An 11,078-nucleotide genomic window follows, 5' to 3' on the forward strand; every position below is an offset into this window, starting at 1 on the left:
AGGGCCATATATACCCTAGCCCATATAAACTCAATCTCAGACTACATATAAAAATACAGCAATTACACTAATCCCTCGCCATTTCACGGTTTCACTCTGTTTTTCAAAATATATGGATTAATAAACCATTCTGTTTAGTGTGTGATTACAGCCTATTATTATTCATAAATATGTATATTTATATATGTATATTTACGTTTTTTTGTGCCTAAATGAAGTATTCATTATGCGAGGTGCGAGATGTCTCGTGTGTTACCGTCATGCTGGGCAAGACACACAAGCACCAGACTCGATAGCTGACCCACGCCCATCTAAAACTCAACTCTGAACCCTCGATGTCACTTCCTGTCCAACTACCGGACACATTTAACGCAACATTAGGTCTACTATATTGTGTAATATTAGCGTAAAGGTGACTATAGGGGTGTTAGTTCATGCCTAGAGGGCTCTAATAAAAAATAAAGTATTTAGATGGTTGTACACAGGTTTTGCTACAAGACGATTAGATATAATTTTGTGGAACCGTGATAAATGAGGGATTACTGTAATTGATTCATGGATATTTAATTAGCCGATGAGCGAAAAGTCGCATGTCGAAGTTAGAAAAGGAGCTTTTTAATCGATATGATGTTGTCGAATGAAGCGGTTTTGCTACGGGTTTTACTTCCGGGTTGTTTGTCAGTCGCTGTTTTATCAGTGAACCAAATTTGGAGACGTTACCGTGTGTGTGTGTGTGTGTGGGTGGGTGGGTGCGAAATTCCAATGTTTCCATTTGTGTGAGAGGATTTTGGTGCTCCCTCTTCCTGTTTTGTTGGCACTTTATCACGTTGCATTGATTGAAAGCGGGGCACAGCGAGCCCTGACACCCCCCACCCCCCCTACGACCCCAAAACATCACAATTTCTACTTCATCTTTTGCAGCCTAGACTCTCACTCCGGGAACTAAAAAGGTCTTAAATTTGCTTTTGATATAACCGAAGTTAGCTTTGCAGGTTGTGTTTCTTTATTTTTGTCAAGCTGCTGCGCCTCCCGCTTTTTGAAATTGGATATGTATATGTGCCAATCGTGTGGGTCATTATTGCGGTGTGGCACGTTCTTATGGAAATGCACTAAAAAGACGCTACATTCCCTTTTGTTGTTAGGAATTATTGCCATCATCATCAAATCCGTCCGTTAGAGTTTGAAATATTTAACTGTAAAAATGCTCGCAGGAAGTTGTTCATTCCAAATGACTGGTCTTTTTTTCTTTTTTTCTTTTTTTTACCATTCGAGTATTATTTATTTGCATCGCAACAAGAGCCTACCTTGGTTCAGAATGTAACTTTTTAGGAAACGTGGTTGTTCATTTGAAGGCAGGAAAAGTACTTTTGGGAAGCCGCACCATCAAAGTTTGCTGAGGGTTTGTTGTACTAAGCTATGCATGTTTTTTAAGACAACACTGCAATGTTTGTGGCTCTTTATGCCACCATTTTTTTGGAAGGGGTGGATGTCTATGTGTGTGTGTGTGTGTGTGTGTGTGTGTGTGTGTGTGTGAGTTTGAAAGCAAAACACATCCGTCCGTGTGTTTGTGTGTGTGTGTGTGTGTGTGGGTGTGCACGCGTTTGTGAGTACTTTGTGTGTTTCCATCTATTAAAAACAAAATCTCTGGATGCCATAAGATTCTCCTCCTGGTCAGTGTTTGCGAAATGAACATCATAGCCTTATTTTTAACAATATATTAAACGCAGTTTCACCAAAATCTTTTTGATGTTGTGTCTTCTTTGTCTTACTTTATTAAAAAAATATATATATTTTTTAAAAATATATATATATTAGATAATAAATAAAAAATATAGATATTGTATTTAAAAAATACATATATTATTATTTTTAAATTATTTTCAAATGTTTTTTATTTTTTCTAAAAAATACATATATATTATTATTTTTTAAATATTTTCAAATGGTTTTTATTTTTTCTAAAAAAATACATATAATTTTTTTAATATTTTCAAATGTTTTTTACTTTTTCTAAAAAAATACATCTATATTATTATTTTTTAAATATTTTCAAATGGTTTTTATTTTTTCTAAAAATATATATATAATTAATATATATATATTTAAAATATATATTTTTTAAATAAAAAAAAAATATATATATGTGTGTGTAAAGAAATATATATTATGTGAGAAATGTACATTTCTCTACATATTTTCCTTAACTTCTTATTGTATCTAACTTTATTGATTGCATTTTATTGTTGAAACAATAAACCAGAATTAAACAAATTCCATCAACAAAGTTGTGATTGAACGACAAAGTAAGCCATGTCCGCATTTAATAATTGAATACATTAAAACATTTCCAAAATAAGAGATGTTTTCTTCAAAGGAAGCAGTTGCTCGACGTAATTAACGCTAATGACCGCTAGATGGTGCCATTTGGTAAAATAAGCTTTTTTAAAAAAAAAAAAAGAACAAAAAAAAGCTCCCATTCCCGTCATGTTCACTACAAATGGGTGAGTTTAATTTGTATTAAATATTAAATATATATTAATATTAATATAATATTAATATATTAATATTAATATTATTAATATTAATATTAATATAATAATTTCTTTCACCACTAATATATTTTTTTCGCTTTGATAATGACATAACTGGCTGTTGGTTTCCCTGCATTAACCGCCAGGGGGCAGTGCCGCTCAGGTTTCTGTTGAATTTGCTACGTCACCGTCTATCTATATATATATATATATGTAATATATATATATATATATGAATATATATATTACATCACAGCATAAAACCCATCTTCCTCCTCCTGTCTTTTTCTCCAGCCCCCCCCTCACACCCACCCTCCTCCGCTTTTGCCATGCGTGGGCACACACACACACACACACACACACACACAGGCTTCTGACGTCACAACAGCCTATACAGGGGATTCTGGGAACACAACATGGCAGGATTGCGGTGCATTACAGCTGACTTGCTGAAAAATAAAAAAGACTTCCTACGTCAACGCTGCTTCCGGCGACCATATACATAAGCACGTGAAAAAAAAACATCAATTTTCTATAAGTAATATTTCATACAAGCTAATGTTTTGGCAATATGTGCAATGTTGAGCTGTTATGAGCTGTTACATAACATCTTCAACATCCTCCTCTGTGTGTGTGTCCTTCATAGGTCATTGTTTTCTACTCATCACTTTTATCTTCTTCCCGCAGGATTCTTTTTCGGACACATTTTTACAAAGCTAAGTCATCAGAATGGGGTGCGTATGTATATGCATATCTATATACGTTTGGACACCCCTGTATTCGAGTGAACTTTGTATTTTCATAATGAAAGCATAGAAAAACCGGCTTACTGCCTTTTAAATAAAATATAAACAATACAATTGAACATTGTTAGAGCCCTTTAGATATGACATATAATATAATATAGTATCTAATATAGTACACATAATATAGACTCTTATGTTTGCCTTGGGGCTGGCTGCATGGCGGTCGAGTGGTTAGCGCGCAGACCTCACAGCTAGAAGACCAGGTTCAATTCCACCCTCGGCCCTCATCTCTGTGTGGAGTTTGCATGTTCTCCCCCGTGCATGAGTGGGTTTTCTTCGGGTACTCCCACATTCCAAAAAAAAACTAGGTTAACTAGCGACTCCAAATTGTCCATAGGTATGAATGTGAGTGTGAATGGTTGTTTGTCTATATGTGCCCTGTGATTGGCTGGCCACCAGTCCAGGGTGTACCCCGCCTCTCGCTTGAAGACAGCTGGGATAGGCTCCAGCATAGCCATGACCCTTGTGAGGATAAGCGGTAGAAAATGAATGAATGAATGTGCACTTGGGGGGGGGGGCGTACAACAATGAATCTTGCATACAATAAAACTAAAATAAAGTAAAATTATTCCAACAACATGCATGCTAGGTTAATTGGCGACTCCAAATTGTCCATAGGTATGAATGTGAGTGTGAATGGTTGTTTGTCTATATGTGTCCTGTGATTGGCTGGCCACCAGTCCAGGGTGTACCCCGCCTCTCGCCCGAAGACAGCTGGGATAGGCTCCAGCACCCCCGCAACCCTTGTGAGGATAAGCGCTAGAAAATGAATGAATCAATGGAGATTTTTAAGCTTGAAAATGCTTCATGTAGGCGTATATAAGTGTGTACAATTTGCTTACATATGCATTTTATGTAAGCGTTAATGCAAGCATAAAGCAGCTTGAGTGATAGGCCATAGAATGCATTTGCAGGTTTACAATTAATGACATAACTCTTAGAGAGTGTGTGTGTGTGTGTACTAGCAGTATGATCACATGTGATTTAAAAGCCTCCTCTCATCTCCCGGGGAGAGTGCCCTCGGCCCCCCGTGGTGGCGTGCAGTATTTCACGGTGACGGCCTAAGCAGTTTCTACGATTACGACAAAGCACGGCGGGATTCTCGGGACCCGCTGCGAACGGCGGGAACAAATGAAAAGCCTGCAGGTGGAGCCTCTTGCAACAAAGCTTAATCTTTGTTACTCCGCTATGAAAAAAAAAAAAAAAAACAGGTGGGGTGAGAGACAATATGGCCGCTCGACGGTATGCACAGGGGTCTATTTATAGCACACGGCTAAAGTGCTGAGAGGGCTGAATTGGGGGTTGAAAGCTAGGACAAATGGGATGCAGTTTATGGGGATGCTAGCACGTTTCTTCATTCGGCTCATTAATTTTTTTAATGCAATTTAAGCTAGCTTTGGTACTCCTGTAGAATCCGAAACGCCCATTTGGGGTACGCCCTTCTTCATGCTAGGCATGCTAGCAGACGTGTAACACTGTACCTCTAGCTTTGAATGGGGTTTGACTTATATGGGATTTCTAATAGGCTTTCCCCCCATTTTCACATTTTTGTTTTTTTTATTTTCCAATTTTTTTGATTTTTTATAATAATAATATTATAATATTCCACCCCCCAAAAAATATTTAATAGTTATAATAATATTTATATAAAATGACATTATTTTTCTTCATAATATTACAAGTCTTGCAAAATTATAGCTCTTATTTTTCAATTTCTGCTCTTTTTAAAATGTTATAATTACCTTTCGTGTGAAAAATTATTTTTCTGGTAATTTGTATTTTATTCCCATAAAATTGTGACTTTATTGTCTGAATTTTTAAAACTTTTTCTGCAACCCAATTTACTCATTTTTTCCAAATGTTTTAATTTTATTTAATAATATTTTATAATTGTATAAATATTTTTGACTTTATTCCCACAATATTCTACCCCCCAAAACTATTTAATATTTACAATAATATTTATATAAAATGACATTTTTTTTCTTCATATTATTACAAGTCTTGTAAAATTATAGCTGTTATTTTTCAATTTTTGCTCTTTTTAAAATTAGAAAATTACCTTTCGTCTTCTAAATGTATTTTTGTGGTAATTAGGATTTTATTTTCATAATATTTTGACTTTATTGTCTGAATTTTTAAAACTTTTTCTGCAACCCAATTTTCCTCAAACTACTACTTTATTTATTTATTTGTTTCTTATAATATTACAACTTTTTCTTTAAAATTCTGATATTTCAAAACTATGTGACTAAAATATTTTTCCTCATAATATGATGTTGTTGTCATAAAATTATAACTTATGTTGTTAGATGATGACTTTTTTCTCTTAATATTTGGACTTTATTTTTATAAAATAAGCTGTTTTTGCCTTTATTTTGTAAGTAATAATAATAATAATAATAATAATAATATTCTGGTAAATTTGACTTTATTCCAATAATATTTTGACTTTACTCTCATAAAATAAAAAATACATTTTTCAAGGTAATATACTAAAATAACATTATATTTCCTCCTAATGTTGACATGCTATTCTCGTAAATGTACTACTTCATTTACCCTCAATTTAATATAATTATGTATTTTGAATGTACCATGGGCCAATAACACAAACACTGTGTGCCGCGTGTCACCCCTGGGCCACACTTTGGACACCCCCGTGTAGAGTGTTTGGAGGTTAAAGTGTTTCCACAGCTGCTGTATCAGACTATGAGGGTGTACCCAATCAAGCGTCCAGACGTGCATGTAGTTCCTGCATCGGGGTTGCGTGCTTATATTTATGTGGATGTTTCTATTATGGGATGTGCGAGGGGAGCTTGTGTGCACTCTCAGTGACGTCACCGCCCAGGAGCGCATCGCATGACAGGCGGCAAGGCCACAAGCAGGAGCGAGACGAGGAGAGAGACGTACTGTATGTAACATTACCCTCCGGCGTACCTCGCTGCGCTCCTTTATTTATCCCCCCCCCACCTCTAGGTACCCCCCCCGGGGCGGGGGGGTGTTGTCAGCGATGACGTCGCTCTGCTCCGCTTCCTGTGGAGTGGACGGACAGCTGGATGAGCTTTTATGATTCACAGGGCTGGCAGCGTTTATCATTTTAGCTTTCTGTCTTATATAATCGTTCAGTTCACACTAGTGGCCAGCCAATCACAGGGCACATATAGACAAACAACCATTCACACTCTCATTCATACCTATGGACAATTTGGAGTCGCTATTTAACCTAGCATGTTTTTGGAATGTGGGAGGAAACCAGAGTACCCGGAGAAAACCTACGCATGCACGGGGAGAACATGCAAACTCCACACGGAGATGGCCAAGGGTGGAATTGAACCCTGGTCTCCTAGCTGTGAGGTCTAGGCGCTAACCACTCGATCACCGTGCAGCCTTTATTTTATTTTATTTTATTTTATTTTATTTTATTTTATTTTATTTTATTTTATTTTATTTTATTTTATTTTATTTTATTTTATTTTATTTTATTTTATTTTATTTTATTTTATGGTGGCCAGCCAATCACAGGGCACATATAGACAAACAACCATTCACACTCACATTCATACCTATTGACAATTTAGCCGGAGTACCCGGAGAAAACCCACGCATGCAAACATATAAACTCCACTCAGAGACGACCGAGGGTGGAATCGAACTCGGGTCTCCTAGCTGCGTTGCCTTCATGCTAACAACTCGACCCCAAATCTATATTTTAAATCTAATTCTAATTTGGACTTTTTCCGCAGTTATTACCCGGCTGTTTAGCATTGCAGTGTGCTTCCTCGTTCTTGTCAGAGTGCACGTTGCTGATTGCAGAAATCGCTGTCCTTTTGCTCCCATTTAGACCCATTGTGTATACATGGCGGCGTCTTATCATACAAACAATGGTGGCGGCTTCCTTTTGAAATGTCTTGTGTGGCGTTGAGCTTTGCTGACCTTCCCCCCCGAGGGGGGGGTCGGACATTGCAGAAAGTATTGATGTCTTAACACCCAAACTGTGTACATAGAGACACAAATATACAGTATATTTTTAATCCTCCTGTCATATAGAGGATCTTTGACTACCATAAACATATTGCTTGTGTTTTATGACCGTGTTATGAGATATGAGATGAGATATGAAAGTGTAAAGTGTCAAACATTTGTATGTGTAATGTAAGCATGGCTCCGGTGGCCACATGAGAAATGTAAATGTAAAAAAAAAAAAAGGTATCTATATTCTCCTGCCACCTCCTCCTCCCTGAGTCACAGCTACGAGATGGCTCATTAAAATGCAAATGTCTTCCCTTTTATAAGAGCAACTCATTTAGCGTCTGTCCTTGAACGCGTCGGCCTCCGGCTTGAATTTCTTGCTCGCTTTTTGTGCCCGAGCCACAGCCGGCCACAAGATTAGGAACAGTTGATTTGAGCCCATAATCACTCAAATGTTTGTTTGTGTTTCTAATTCCATTTTTGTTTTTTTTTTATTCCAAATGTTTACATTTTTTGATGAAATAGATTTTCATAAAATTAATATTTTTTACTTTATTTTATAATATACTACCCCCAAAAATATTTAATATTTATAATAATATTCATATAAACTAACATTATTTTTCTTCATAATATTACAAGTCTTGTAAAATTATAGCTGTTATTTTTTAATTTCTGCTCTTTTTAAAATTAGAAAATTACATTTTGTTTTCTAAATTATTTTTTTGGTGATTAGGATTTTATTCCCATAATATTTTGACTTTATTGTCTGAATTGAAATCATCACTCAAATATTTTTTTTTATTTTCCAAATGTTTAAATTTTTTGATGAAATAGATTTTCATAAAATTAATATTTTTTTACTTTATTCTATAATATTCTACCCTCCAAAAAAGACTTAATATTTATAATGTTTATATAAAATGACGTTATTTTTCTTCATAATATTGCAAGTCTTGTAAAATTATAGCTGTTGTTTTTCAATTTCTGCTCTTTTTAAAATTAGAAAATTACCTTTTGTTTTCTAAATTATTTTTCTGGTAATTAGGATTTTATTCCCATAATATTTTGACTTTATTGTCTGAATTGAAATAATCACTCAAATATTTGTTTACATTTCTAATAGGAAGGCTTTCCTCCCATTTTCCCATTTTTGTTTTTTTATTTTCCAAACGTTTCAAATTTTTGATGAAATTTTCAGCAGGTTTTCATAAAATTAATATTTTTTACTTTATTTTATAATATTCTACCCACAAAAAATATTTAATATTTATAATAATATTTATATAAAATGACATTATTTTTCTTCAATATTATTACAAGTCTTGTAAAATTATAGCTATTATTTTTCAATTTCTGCTCTTTTGAAAATTATAAAATTATATTATTACATTATAAAATTAAAAAATTAAAATTATTTAAAATAATCCCTTTTGTTTTCAAAATTATTTTTCTGGTAATTAGGATTTTATTCCCATAATATTTTGACTTTTTTTTTTTTTTGACTTGTGTTTGATGTTGTGCAGCACGGCGGTCGGTGTGAGAGGTTCACGGTGATGTCAGCGTGAAGGAGAACGCGGTCCATCATCTCAGATGTGCGTCCTTGCGGGAGCTCCCCCCCCCCCCCCCATCCCCCCCTCCCAGTGAGATAAGCGACTGCTTGCTGCCAGCTTCCTTGTGACGAGCGTGTCAAGGTAACGGCAGGTATTAAGAGCGTCCTTATAGATGATAATGATGCCAAAGCCCACTGATGCCTCCTTACCTGCATTTGCACTCAAGCAAAGGCTTTGGAGCGTACCATTTCAATTAGTATCACCGTCCTCCTCATGCAGCTTTGGCTTTTTCTTCCATGTTGCCAGGTTCTTGCAGAATACAAGAGAACCTCTTTGCTCAATTTTAGGCTTCATGTGCTCTCAAATTGGCAACTTTTCCCATAGGATATCATGCAAAGGGGATTCATATCTAACTGTTATATGATATATATATATGATAACGTTATTTGTTACTTTCACATATTGGACAGTAGAACCAACCATGGATGTTATCGTTATATCTGTATCGGTTGATATCGGTGACAAAGTGCTGAACAATATCGCTATATCGGTATCACTTGATATTGCCATATCTCTCTATGCTTGTCATCAGTATGTGTAATGAAGTGCTGTGCAGTATCGCTATATTGGTATCGGATGATATCAGTAGGGGTAATCAAGTGTGGTACAATATTGGTATACCCTATCAGTTGATATCGGTAATAAAGCACCGTGCAATATATTGCTGTGTTGATACTGTATCGGTGTGAGTGCTAAAGGCGGTATGTAATATCGATATATTGGTATCAGTTGATATCAGTAATTAAGTTTGCTGTGTTGCTACTGTATCGGTTTGAGTGCTAAAGATGGTATGTAATATCAATATATTGGTATCAGTTGATATCGGTAATGATGTTTGCTGTGTTGATACTGTATCGGTGTAAGTGCTAAAGGTGGTATGTAATATCGATATATTGGTACCAGTTGATATCAGTAATGAAGTTTGCTGTGTTGATACTGTATCGGCGTGAGTACTAAAGGCGGTATATAATATCGATATATTGGTATCAGTTGATATCAGTAATGAAGTTCTATGCAATATAATGCTGTGTTGATACTGTATTAGTGTGAGTATTAAAGACAGTATGTAATATTGATATATTGGTATCAGTTGATATTGATAATGGCACACCCTGCAATATATCACTGTGTTGATACTGTATCGGTGTGAGTGCTAAAGGTGGTATATAATATCGATATATTGGTATCAGTTGATATCGATAATGGCACCCCCTGCAATATATCACTGTGTTGATACTGTATCGGTGTGAGTACTAAAGGAGGTATATAATATCGATATATTGGTATCAGTTGATATCGGTAATGAAGTTCTGTGCAATTTATTGCTGTATCCGTGTGCGTTCTTAAGGTGGTATTTAATAGCGATATATATTGGTATCAGTTGATATCGATAATGAAGCACCCTGCAATATATCGCTGTTTTGATACTGTATCGGTGTGAGTACTAAAGACGGTATGTTATATCGATATATTGTATCAGTTGATATCGGTAATGAAGCGCTGTGCAATATATCGCTATGTTGATATCGGTGTGGCTATTAAACAGCTGTACATCAGCATACCGTATCGGTTGATATCAGCATGGGAACATAAAGTGCTACACAATGCTGGGATATCAGTATCAGTAATGAAGCTGTATGCAATATCACCATATTGACATCGGTTGATATCAGTGTGTACAATATCGGTATATCGCTATCAGTTGATAGCGGTATTGGTAATGAAGCTGTGTGCAATATTTCACTATGTTGATATCACTGTGTGTACTAAAGAGCAGTACCATATCGGTATACTGTATCAGTTGATATTGTTAGCACTGTAGAACCTTTCCTCTGTGTTGGCATGCCCTGCTATCTAAGGGTGCGCGGGTGCGCCCAGGAGGACAGAAAGGAATTACATTTACTAATCTTTCTGCCAAGGTTGAATTTCAACAGTAGAATTCTCTGACCTCTGGAATTCCTTGGAAGAACATCATTCTCTAGCCTGACAGGCCTAGGTGAAGATTTTCCAAAGTGCGGATGAGCGCGCGCCTCCCTGTTTTATGTGACACACGGCCTTGGTCTTTACGAGGGCATAAGGTGCGCTAATAGGATTGCAAAGAAAGGATGTGTGATGGACTGGAAATCAATAGAGCACAATGACAGATCAGGAACGGG

This window comes from Doryrhamphus excisus, linkage group LG16, assembly GCF_037039965.1.
Source record: "Doryrhamphus excisus strain RoL-2023G ecotype Guam linkage group LG16, RoL_Dexc_Guam_v1.1, whole genome shotgun sequence".
NCBI lineage: Eukaryota > Metazoa > Chordata > Actinopteri > Syngnathiformes > Syngnathidae > Doryrhamphus > Doryrhamphus excisus.